Here is an 11,933-nt window from a genome sequence, read left to right as displayed (position 1 = left end):
ATGCCCCCCTGAGAAGCCCTCCACAGTGGGCTTTCTTCTGAATTTCCTTCCTTGCTGCCACTGCAAATTCCTCAGACTTACCACATGTCTCTCCTTCTCCAGACCTTTATCCATCCATTTATCCAAAGAACCTTGCTTCCTTGTATTGAAGAACACTATCAGAAATCAAGATCCAGGGCCTGGATATATGCTCGTTACCCCATGAACACTTTTGCTTTTAGGCTCTCTCAGCTAACAGGGCAAGGAAATGTGTATGTGCATAATAACTGGTATATATAAATATATCTCTATTTATTCCCGTGTATTTATCTGCATCGATATTAAGTTAAACATGAGTTCGTGTTGACGTCTCAACTCTAATCCAGAAATCCTAAATGAATCCTTCTAGACATCTTCCCTTGCTCAACTGTAAACTCCCCCTCAAAGAGAAAGAAGCCTGGTGCTTGCCATCTGCCACCCACTAACTTAACTGTGCAGTTCCAGCATATACATATAGTGCTTTCAGAATTGTTAGCCCTGATCTCATGGGAAGCTACTTTACCAATCAAGAGCACAGTGCTTATAGGCAGTGTTAGCTTCAGGTTTGACTCATTTTAAACATCATTTCGTTCAGCACTTTTACCCCCACCATCCTCAGTGAAGTAATTTTGAATATTCCTAATACAGATGGATTGTTTTCTCCTAATCTGCAATCCACCCTCTGAACACCTGAGAGTGAGCTTTACTACGCATGCATATGAAAATTTAGTCTGTGCTGCGAAGCTCTATGGGTGTTGAAGAATGGATAGGGCCGGGTATCTACTGTCACATGGTCATGCAGAATAGTTCTTCCACCTTAAAACACACTACAGTTGCGCCCACTCAACCACTGGTCTTCAAGACTTTGGCAACCATTTATCTATTTAATGTCTCTCTGCTTTTGTTTTTCCTCCCTATAATGTCATAAAAAATAGCACCACTGACTATGTACTCCCTTTCCAATAGGCTAATTTTTTGGAGAAATCTGCATTCAAGAGTCATCCATGTTTTTACATAGCTTGTGTACCAGATTCCTCTCGATTGCTCAATAGTATTTTGATTGTATGGTAGTTGTTTGGATGGAGCACAGTTCATTGGTAGCTTCTAATTGCGGGGAGATACACATAAAATTGTTATATGTACTTGCTTTCAGTGGTTTGGGTTGGTTTGTATTTTCAGATAGACTGAGCAAACACTTAGGCATTTGGTTGTGAGGTCCTATGATGAGACTCTAGTTTTAAGAAACTGTTGTCTTCCCAGGTGGCTTCACTATGTTTCATCGCTAGCAATGATAGGCAAGTGGGCAGACTTGCTGCTCAGCATTCCTGCCAACAACTGACATTATTCGCTCTTGATTTCAGCTATCCCAGCAGGAAAGCAGGTGAAACTCATTGTTGTTTTAATCTGCATTTCCCACATGACACGCAACATGGGACACATTTTTATTTATGGTTATTCCATCTGTATCACTTCTGTGATGTATATGCAGATTTTTGCTTATTTTCATGGAATTTTATGAAGCTTTAAAATGTATTTTGAAACCGATTCTTTATCCAGTAGGTGATTCCTAAATATGATGTCTTCTGCCCTCTTGGGTCTCCTGAGCTTTTCACCTTTTCAGCCTCTTGCAGCTCTTGAGATGCACTTGAGGAAATCCACTCAAGGACATGTCACTTGCTTCTTTTTTTATCATTCTTTCTAAGACTTATTTTTTAAATCACACATATCTACGTGTGGATATGTGCACAAGGTTGTCGGCTCCTCTGACGCTGGAGTAACAGGTAGTTACAAATTGTCTGGTATGAATTCTGGGCACCAAACTCAAGTCCTCTGGAAGAGGAGTAAACACACTCCTAGCTGCTGAGCCCTCTCTCCAGCCTCCGTAGTATCCTTCTGTATGTTACTGTTTGAGAACTATTGATTATTTGCTCCTAGGAATGCATTATATGAAGTATTACTCTTGGACAAGCACGGGGATGCTTTCCAACTTTCCGTTCCTTCTGAATACAAGATAGTGATGGGTATTCTTATAAACAAACATTTTTTTAATGGCTATTAACCTGGGTTAAGTTAAAACTCTATCTTAGTTTTTGCTCTTGCGTAGGACCCAGGTTTGCCCCTCAGCAATCACATGGTGGCTCACAACTGCCTGTAACTCCAGTTCCCGAGGATTAGAACTCCTCCTTTGCACCCTCAGTCCCCAAAAGCTCCTACCTGCATAGGATAAATATGAACTCATGCAAGCATTCTCACATGCACATCCAGATAAACTAAACTCTATATCCAAAGACACCAGTCTTTTCAAGACAGCTCTCCTTTCCTTGGCCTGCCATACATGTGAAGTAGTGTTTTTTTTTTCCTTTTGTAACGCGGTCAGAGAGAGGGTGTTGTCTGAGAATACATCATTTGTTTTGGTGACCAGTATGTTATAAATGCTCATAGAGATGAGACATGAGAAGTACTCAGCCTCAGGGGACAGTTGCATTTACAAGAAGGTCATCTTGGATCTAAGAAGAGGGCCCAACTGGTAACGTGTTTATCTCACAAGCAGGACCTGAGTTCTGTTCCCAGACCCTGTGCAAGATGCTAGGCATGACGGCTCACACTTGTAAACCTGCCGGTGGGGAGGCAGAAACAGGAAGATCACTAGGGGTTACTAGCCAGCCAGGCTAGCCTAATTAGTAACCTTCGGTACAATGAGAGACCTTGTCTCAGAAGAGGTAGACATCTCCCCGAGGATGACAATCAGGGGTGTCTTCTGGCCTCTGTATGCACATGAACATGTGCAAAGAAAGGGTATATTTATCCCACTTGTTTCAGCTCATTTTCTCTTTTTAAAAAAACTAATCTGTTGTTTTTTTTGTTTTGTTTTGTTTTGTTTTGTTTTTTTTTGGTGTGAGTGTGTGTGTGTGTGTGTGTTATGTATAATTGTGAACACTTGCATGTCATGGTGTTCCTGTGGAGTCAATTACCTTCTTCTACCATTATGTAGATTCAAGGACCAACCTCAGGTTGTCAGGCCCATGGCAAAGGCATCTTCAGTAGCTGAGCCATCTCAATTGTCCCTCAGTTTCTACCTCAAAGGCCCCTCTGTTTCCTGGTCCTAAACTCAGACCCCTTGCTCTGTAGGAATCTTATCTACTGGTCTTCCCATTTCAGTGCTGGCTCAAAGCGAATGTTTTTAATGAGGCAATCTGCATAGTGCATGCTCAGCTACTTAGATGGCCAAGTTATTTGAAGCCTTTGGGAAGTCTATTGCTTTCCTATGATCTTAGATCTACTTAAAATCTATTCTTTGAGAATATCATTCATGTTCACAGTAAAATAAGATTGCGCCCAACCCCATTTCCCTACGCTAGCTCCCACTGCCTCTCTCTCAATAGACCTTCTATTTGATTTTGTCAATGGTTTTGTTTGCTTGCTTGTTTTGAGACAGGATCTTACCATGTAGCCCTAGCCACCCTGAAACTTACTCTGTAGACCAGACGGCCTTCAAACTCACAGAGATCTACCTACCTAGTGCCTACCGAGTGCTGGGCTTAAAGGCTCATGCCACCACATCCAACCCACAAGCTTCTTTTTAGAGTTTCTGTCTCTCAGTCTTGAATATTTCAAACTGAGTTACCTAAATCAAACAAACAAACAAACAAACAAACAAAAAACAGTGCATGAAGACAGATTCTCTTTATAGTATTCTAGAATCTAGGAGCTGTTATGAATCAAACTTAGTCATCTCCCTCTGGGGGCAGAAGCACCTTTCACTTCTCTGCCTGGCTTTTATGCATCCCACGCAGCCTAAATCTTCCATGCTGGGACAGCTTCTTATCAGTGTGAGGAGTCTGCAGCAAGCAGTGGGCCCACGGCTTTAGCATTCACCTTAGCCTTTTAGGTTTCATTTTCTGCTGCCAAGATGCTTAAGTTAGCCTTTGACCTACAGTAGTTTTGAGAAATATGGCGGCTGTTAGTCCAAGGGACTCTGTCTCCTTAAGAGCGTGTTGCGACACATTTAACTCCAAGTCCTGTCAGCTGCAACAGATCTTACACTTTAACGAGTACTGTGGATATCTGAGAATAAACCAGTCGTGGCTTTACGGGCCTTTTAGGGAAAGCTGCCGCCGCCGTGCTTCTGCTCTCGGAGCCGGGGAATGTACAGCACTGCTGGGAGCCAAGGATATAAACAGCCAGAATGATATGTTCGGCATTTAGGAAATACAGCTAGACGTAGCAAACACAAATGACTGTAACTGCCCTACAGCCAGAGGCATTTCCTCTGCACATTTTATCCACTTCAGGAACCATGGCCCCAGTGTGCTGCTCAACCCTCAGGATCCTGGATACCTTTGCCGTAGAGAGCATTTCTTTGGATGTTGCTTGTATTGGTCTTGGGTCTTTCACTAGATGATGGTTGCTTTAAAGTAGAGAATCGTGTTATCTCTAAATAACTCTGTTAATCCTTCTGTTCCACATGAAGGGCTGTGAGCCCAGGAGGGGGAAATCTCTAGGGAGACAGCAAACACTGAGGAACTGGACTAGGAAGAGCCATGAGTTTGAAAATCAACTGCCCTAAGCCTCTGGAAACTGAGGACTTCCCCGGCTTCCCGTGTTATGTCTCCTTGTGTTAGATAAGGATACAAGACCCCAGAGACAGACTTCTCAAGCTTGGAATTGGCAGTCTTGCATGTTTTGTATGTTCTGTAGCATCATTCAAGTGTAACGGATAAGGAGGGCGATGGTTCTTTATGCCGGAGTAAGAGGTCATTTCTAGGTAAACTATTATTATTATTATTATTATTATTATCATCTTTGCCCTCATTCATTCCTTTGGGGATTTTCTGAACCCCTGTACAAGAGGATATAGATGCTGGACAGTATAGAGAAGATGCTTATTAAATAATAAGCAGTTTGAACTTAACTTGTCTGTCACCAATAACAGAGTAAACATGGGAGATTGTGGAGCTAATCTGCTTAACTATAGTAGCCACTTTTCTGTGTATATCCCATAATATCAAGTTGTAAATTTCCAGTTTTGTTTTGAGATAACTGAACAGGAGAGGATATAGAGTAATCAGAGGACTCCAACAAAAGCACACTGTCCTCACTGTCCTTCATCCTTCAGCTCTTGTGACTAGAGGGAGAGGGAGGAGGCTCATCCAAAGCAGGATTCACTCTTACTTGATAAAACACCTACCATTCCCCAGATACTATGCATCCATTTCTCAAACTGCTTATTATTTAATAAGCATCTTTACTATGCCTTGATTCAGGACATTTCAGCAAGGCAGATATCATTAGTCCCATTTTATTGATAGAAAAACACTGGGCTAGAAGGGTAACTTTGGACAGTCTCTGAGCTACAGCGAGTATCTGAAGCCAGGTCTGTCTGACCATATGCAACCTGTTTGGTCATTCCATATCTCCCTCACGTAGAGTCCCTTTGCTCTGCAGTTATGGCAGACTGCTGTCAGGTAGGCTGCAGGTATGTTAAAGAGGCAACAACATGTGGATAGCCCAATTTGCCAAACTGTAAAGCCATATGGATCCCATCTTTAGGGAGCAGGTCCAGGAAGTACCAAAGCTATTTCAGACAGAGCCAGAGAAGAGAGACGGGCCCAATGCTGGTAAATTTTCTCCTTTCCTGATAACTTGAATTCCATACGAGTTGTTGCTGTTGCAGCTGAGGAAACACAACAAGATTTGGAGATCTGTGCTTCTCTTCAGATGGCGAAGAATGTTTGAGAACGAATAAGAAGGCGAGGAAAAACCATGCCATTTTTATGTAAAGAAGAGTTTAAAGGAAACATAGCCCAGTACCTAAAAGAGAAGTGACTCCTATTTTTCAAAAGGATCTGTTTAAAATTTTAGACAGGCAGTGCTTAATGTCCCATTTTTAAATTAATTTCTCCCTTCTCTCAGCAGCACCAGGATAATTGCTGGCACAGTGACGACCCCCTTGCCAAGCCATGCAAAGGGGAAGTGTGAAAAGAATTGGATGTATAGAAGAACGGCAGAAACCTCATGCAATGTGTGTCCTAAACTGCAAAAATAATTACCTTCAGGGTGGCAAGACAGCCAGACCGTGTCACTAGATTATAACGTTGCCTCGTTGCTCCAAGTCCTAAGTCTTTCTTTCTGGGTTTTTATATATTTGTTGAGAAATGAGGTTTCGGTTAAATCTCTGTTACTCTTTCCCTGGAGCAAAGATTGTGAGCAAGGCAAAGACTCAGAACGAATTTTGTTTCTGGGCACTGCCTTCCTTCCAGGGCGTCTTTTCCCAAACACCACTTGTCTTTGCAGACCATGGGGTCGCATCGTATGATAGATCATTAACCACCATTTCTGGATCACCCTCAATGCAGCCTTTACCATCGAGGCTATAAAGACAAATGATACCCCCAGTGCCTCGGGGAGCTCGTGTTTAGTGGAGAAAAGAGATGACTGAATGAATAGTCGCTCCATAAAAGTTTAATAGTCAAAGGCTACACGGAACTGGGGGGGGGGGGGCATTGTGTATCTTCCAGGCACAGAGAATGTCTCGTGTTTTCTGTTGGAAAGCAAATTCTCCTTGTTAAGAGAAATAAGTTGGCACCATTCAAATGATCATCCCTATATTAATCAGTCTGTGGCTGTCAGAGCCCAGTAGCAAAAATGGTCTTTTCTCTAGCTACTAAAATCTACTGACACACAGCCAAGCCCAATATAATACAGTCCTATGGGGAAAATATCACATTTTCTAGGGTATGTAATTGGGGGGAAAACCCTGCATATTTAGAGTCTATGACATTTTCACTGCATAGCAATTTGGGGAAGTCACATCCAGCCACATATTTAGATGTCCTGTGGCAATTTGGAAAGGTGGATTTGGTCTTACATAACTGGAATTCAGAATGAGTCCTGATTTATCTGATGCCCGGAAGATCCAGGGGCAGCAACATCTATCAGCTTCTCTTTGTTAGTAAATTCCACACCACGCTGCTCCTCCATGGGTTCTGGTGAAGCTGGAGGTCTGGTGCCACACACTTGGAGCTCTGAATGTGGTAGATGTGTGTGTGTGTGTGTGTGTGTGTGTGTGAGAGAGAGAGAGAGAGAGAGAGAGAGAGAGGGAGTTTTGTGAAACATTCCTCACACATATTTAAGGTGGTGTGGCTCAATGGGAAAACACAGGTTAGCCAACTGATAGCTTCTCTCTATCTCAAACATCCATTCTGCTTTACTGACTCTTCTGTTATTGGAAAGAGACTCTGAAGACAGAGTTTATTGGGACTTATGGTCTCAGAGGGTGAGTCCATCATGTCTGGGAGTGTGGCAACAAACAGGATTGAATGACAGGTTCGGGCGGGGGGGGGGGGGGCGGGGAGAAGTAGCTGAGAACTTAAATCCCTACCAGCATGTAGGAGGCAGAGAGAGCTAACCTCCTGCAACAAGGCCACACCTCCTAATCCTTCCCAAACAGTTCCACAACTAAAAACCAAGCCTTTAAATACTTGAGTCTTGGTTTGGGAAGGTGGATTCTAATTCAAATTACTACAGATTCCTTGGACATTATTGTAACCTCTGATTTATTTTCTGACAGGATTCTCTCTTAGAGTTCATTGACTCAGAGAACATTTGAGTTACATGAAATAAAGCACAGAGGTGACTCTGTATGACCTCTCCCAGATCGTCTCCTTTATCTGTTTCCATCTGCTGATGGGCAGAACCACATTAATTTGTACACAGAATGGTAGACAGAGATAGAAAGGAGGTCAAAGTGTCTGCCTTTATTTCAATATACTGAATTGGTAGCTTCACAGTCTGGGGAACTGGAAACTGACATATTATTTTAATCAGGCACTTTTGTAAACACAGGGCATGATGGAGGTTAGACACAAGCAGGATTTCCAGACATCCATGGCCATGTTGCTCTGGAATGCAAGGGTTAAGTGGATGACAGTGAGTGGGAGTCACTAGTCTCCCTACATTGCAGGATACTTGGAAGGATGTTTCTTATACCCACAGAGCGGCTGCATTGAGAGCACCCCAGGAAATGTTAGTGCTTTTTTAGTGGCTTCCTTGGAGAGGCAGTTCTGGGTGGTCTTTGCAGTCAGCAATCAGCTGTGAGCCTGGTGCTCATGACTATAATGGGTGAACCAGTTTGCGACCCTTGTGAGACCATTGTGGGAGGTTTATGGCATAACCGTGACCACTTTGACATACTCTTTGTTTGCTTCTGTGACAGAATTTATGTCCCCTCTCTCAGTTCTAAGTGTTGGCTTTAAAGACTTTGGGATGTTATGTTGATTGGAAAACACAGGTCTGCAGGTAATGCTAGTCTGCTGGTTGTCCGTTCATTACCTTTACATAGCTCAGTAAGAATAACCTGGAATCTCAAGCTTTTGGGATACCTAACTATTCTGCTGCATTCTGAAAGCACTACAAAATTATATGTTTGACCATGTGTCAGGGACTGTTGGCTGACACTCAGTATCAATTTCTTTTTTCTACCCTTGTATAAAAATGGGTATTTTATTTATGGTGGCAAGGACTCCACCCAAAAGACTATGCATCCCAACACCCCTCTTTATTGTCACAGTGATAATGTATAAGCGAATAAGATTCAAGTTTTAGATATTGAATTCCAAGGCCTCTCAGAAGGCATGCCTGTGCTAGATGACTTACCTGGGAGCCTTCTCTGTTACCTCATTATCTTTTCTGATGCTCTGACTGCAGAAAGATGTTGGCCGTTCTGCCTTGTCATGATACCTTCAGGACCGATGCTTTAGTATTGTAAGGATGGGATCAAATGGTAGAAAAGGTCTATGTTTATCATCTGTGAAGCCTCCAGACTAGTTCCAGATGCACTTTCTACCTCTACCTCTCTGGGGAGAAGTGGTGTACATAAAGCATTGCTTCTGTGGTGGCTTTGCTGCGTGTGGTCACCTACTCCATGCAGGCCACATGTTGTGATCATCATTTAGAAAGCACAGCTTGGGAAATCACTGGAAAATCATTACTGTCATATTTGTACATACATGCAGTTAGATAGGGAGAAATATTTAAATAATAAGTCTAGGCAATCATGAAAAAGACATTCATTAGATGATCCATTGTTAAGTGGACTGATCCTTAAGGCTCTGGAAGGTCTACCTTTGGCTAAAGTGTTAGGGATAGATCTTAATAAATAGGATTTAAACATAGCAGGTAAAGAATGAAGACATAAAAGCAATGAGAAAACTGGGAGTGTGGAAAAATAAAAAATAAAAAAGGCCAGATACCTTCTGAAGCCATGGCAAACTTGACTGTGTGGTTGTGGTGGTTTGAATAGGTATGGCCTCCATAGACTCATGTGTTTGAATGCCAGGCCCATAGGGAGTGGCACTGTGAGTAGGTGTGGCCTTGTTGGAGGAAGTATGTCACTGTGGGGGTGAGCTTTGAGGTCTTATATATGTTCCAGCTCTGCCCAGTGTGGTGTACAATCTTCTTTTGCTGCCTGCAGATCAAGGTGTAGAACTCTTAGCTCCCTTCTCCAGCACCATGTCTGCCTGCTTCCATGCTTCCCACCAAGATGATAATGGACTGAACCTGTGAAACTGTAAGCCAACCCCAATTAAATGTTTTCCATTACAAGAGTTGCCATGGTCATGGTGTCTCTTCACAACAACAGAACCCTAACTAAGACAGTGTGGAAGCAGTGGAAGACTCAGCCAGGATTCTCCAGAAATTTCTAACGTATGTTACTATTTTCTGTTATTCATTCTAGATGATGTTTCAAGGGACTGTCCAGTCTCTTCACACTGCATTGAGAAGTTCTGTTTCTGTTATGGCCCATCCCTTTCTAGGAAGTGCTTTGTGGAGCTCTGTGCCTCCCTCTGCACAATTAGGGACATTCTCATGAGGGAGGCTAGTTTGTTGGCTGTTAGACAACATGTAGCTGGTGTACAGCCGTTTGAGCATTGGCATCCAGCCTCCAACATGAAGGAGGTCGGTCACTGAAGATACTAATATTGAAAAGTAACCCAGTTCTCAGCCCCCATGAAGACCATGCTCTCTGCATCTCATAAAAGTTCAGGACTATCTTAGTTCATTTATTGTTGTTGCTGCTGTGATGAGACACTGTGACCAAGGCAGCTTATAGAAGAATTTATTTGGTTTCAGGTTCCAGAGGGTCCAGTGAGTTTATGATGACAGCTGAAATCTCTTATCTTGATCCACAACCAGGAGGGTAAGAGAGACACTGGGATTGGTAAAAAGTCCGTTGAAGCCTCAAAGCCCACTCGCAGTGCCACACCTCCTCCAACAAGGCTACACCTCCTCTAACAAGACCACACCTTCTCCAACAAGGCCACACATCCAACAAAGCCACACCTCCTAATCTTTCCCAAACAGTTCCATCAAATGGAGAAGAAATATTGAAATACATGTTTCTGCAGGACCATTCTCATTCAAACTTCCACAAGGATCTTCTGACACTACATTTCGCTTCAGTTTCCTCATAACCCACTACACTTATTTATTGTAATGGGACAAGTTGTCTCAGACTCCTGGAATGACATGTCTACTTGCATATGGCATAAAGTTCATAAAGGAATTGCTTTTCTATTCTTTTAAAGATTATTTTTGTTGTTTTAATCATGTGTATGTGTGTGGGTGCATGCACATGAACGCAAATGCCCACAGAGATCAGAGGTGTCAGGGTTTCCTGGGGCTGGGATTACAGGCAGTTGTAAGCCACATGATGCGAGTGCTGGGACTGGAACTCTGGTCCTCAAGAAGAGCAATATGTGCTCTTAGCCACTGAGCCATTTCTCCAGCCCCAGGAATTGTCTTCCTTTAAACAGAATTCTAATATTTATTTAGTGAATGTGTGCCCATGTATAAGCACGTATTGGCCACAGCATAAGTATGCGGGTCAAAGAACAATTTACCTACTACCGGAAAACAGAATCTCAAGTCATCAGGCTTGGTGGCGAGAGCTGTTACCCACTGAGCTATCTTACTGGCCAAAGGAATTGCTTTGAATGTTGACAGAAGTAGTTCTGCTATCGATATTTGTCACTGTGATGGCTAATATTGATTGTCAATTTGATTGAGTCTGGAATCACCTAAAGAGACACCCCTCTGAGATGCTGGTGGTATTTCCGGGAAGGATAAACTGACAGAGAAAGAGTTTCCCAGAATGCTCAGCACCGGCTAACAGTGACCCGGATGTAAAGAAGTCCAAGGGACAAGCAGCGCTGCGGTGAAACCTTTGTTGGCAGCACACAGATGGCAGGCAGCAATGCTTGAGTCTGCCGCTTTGTGTTTGCAGCTGGCCTCTCCTCGAGTCTTCCATGGCCCCCTTTCCTGGCTGCTCACTCATCAGAGGGCACGTCCTTAATGTGCGGCGCTGACAAGGCATTTCAGTCCTGCAGCTAATTAAAATCACTCTTCGGCTCTGTGTGACGGGTCCTTCAGACTCATAAATCAGAAGTTACTAACGATGTGCCTTTTCTTTCTCCTTGTCATTTATTAACAAGTTGATTGCTTTCCTCATGTGTACCCCTCCCTCTCACCCCTTCCCCTCAATAAAAATACCGGTTAAATAAATAAAACTACTGAAGAAAATGTCTGGTGCATTTTTGGCTTTCTGAGCCAGCAATACACAAACAGAAATACAAAAGTGGGGGGAAAAAAACCAACCAACCAACCAACAACAAAAACCATCCAAACAAACAAACAAACAAACAAACCCAACCCAACCCCGCTTTACTCTCTGTTCAAGAACGAACATAAGAAACCAGCTTGGGGTGAAAAATAAAACCAGTGATCTATCCGTTTCAGACCCGTGAGTCATTCCTGGGCGGAACTGAGACAGAGTTACCTGGGGAATGCAAACACAGCCTGGCCAAAGTCCAAACATCCCAGTGACCAAACAGAGGGATCCCCAGGAAAGAAGAGCC

This window comes from Mus musculus, chromosome 1, assembly GCF_000001635.26.
Source record: "Mus musculus strain C57BL/6J chromosome 1, GRCm38.p6 C57BL/6J".
In the NCBI taxonomy this organism is placed as follows: domain Eukaryota; kingdom Metazoa; phylum Chordata; class Mammalia; order Rodentia; family Muridae; genus Mus; species Mus musculus.
This window is presented reverse-complemented; position numbering follows the sequence as displayed.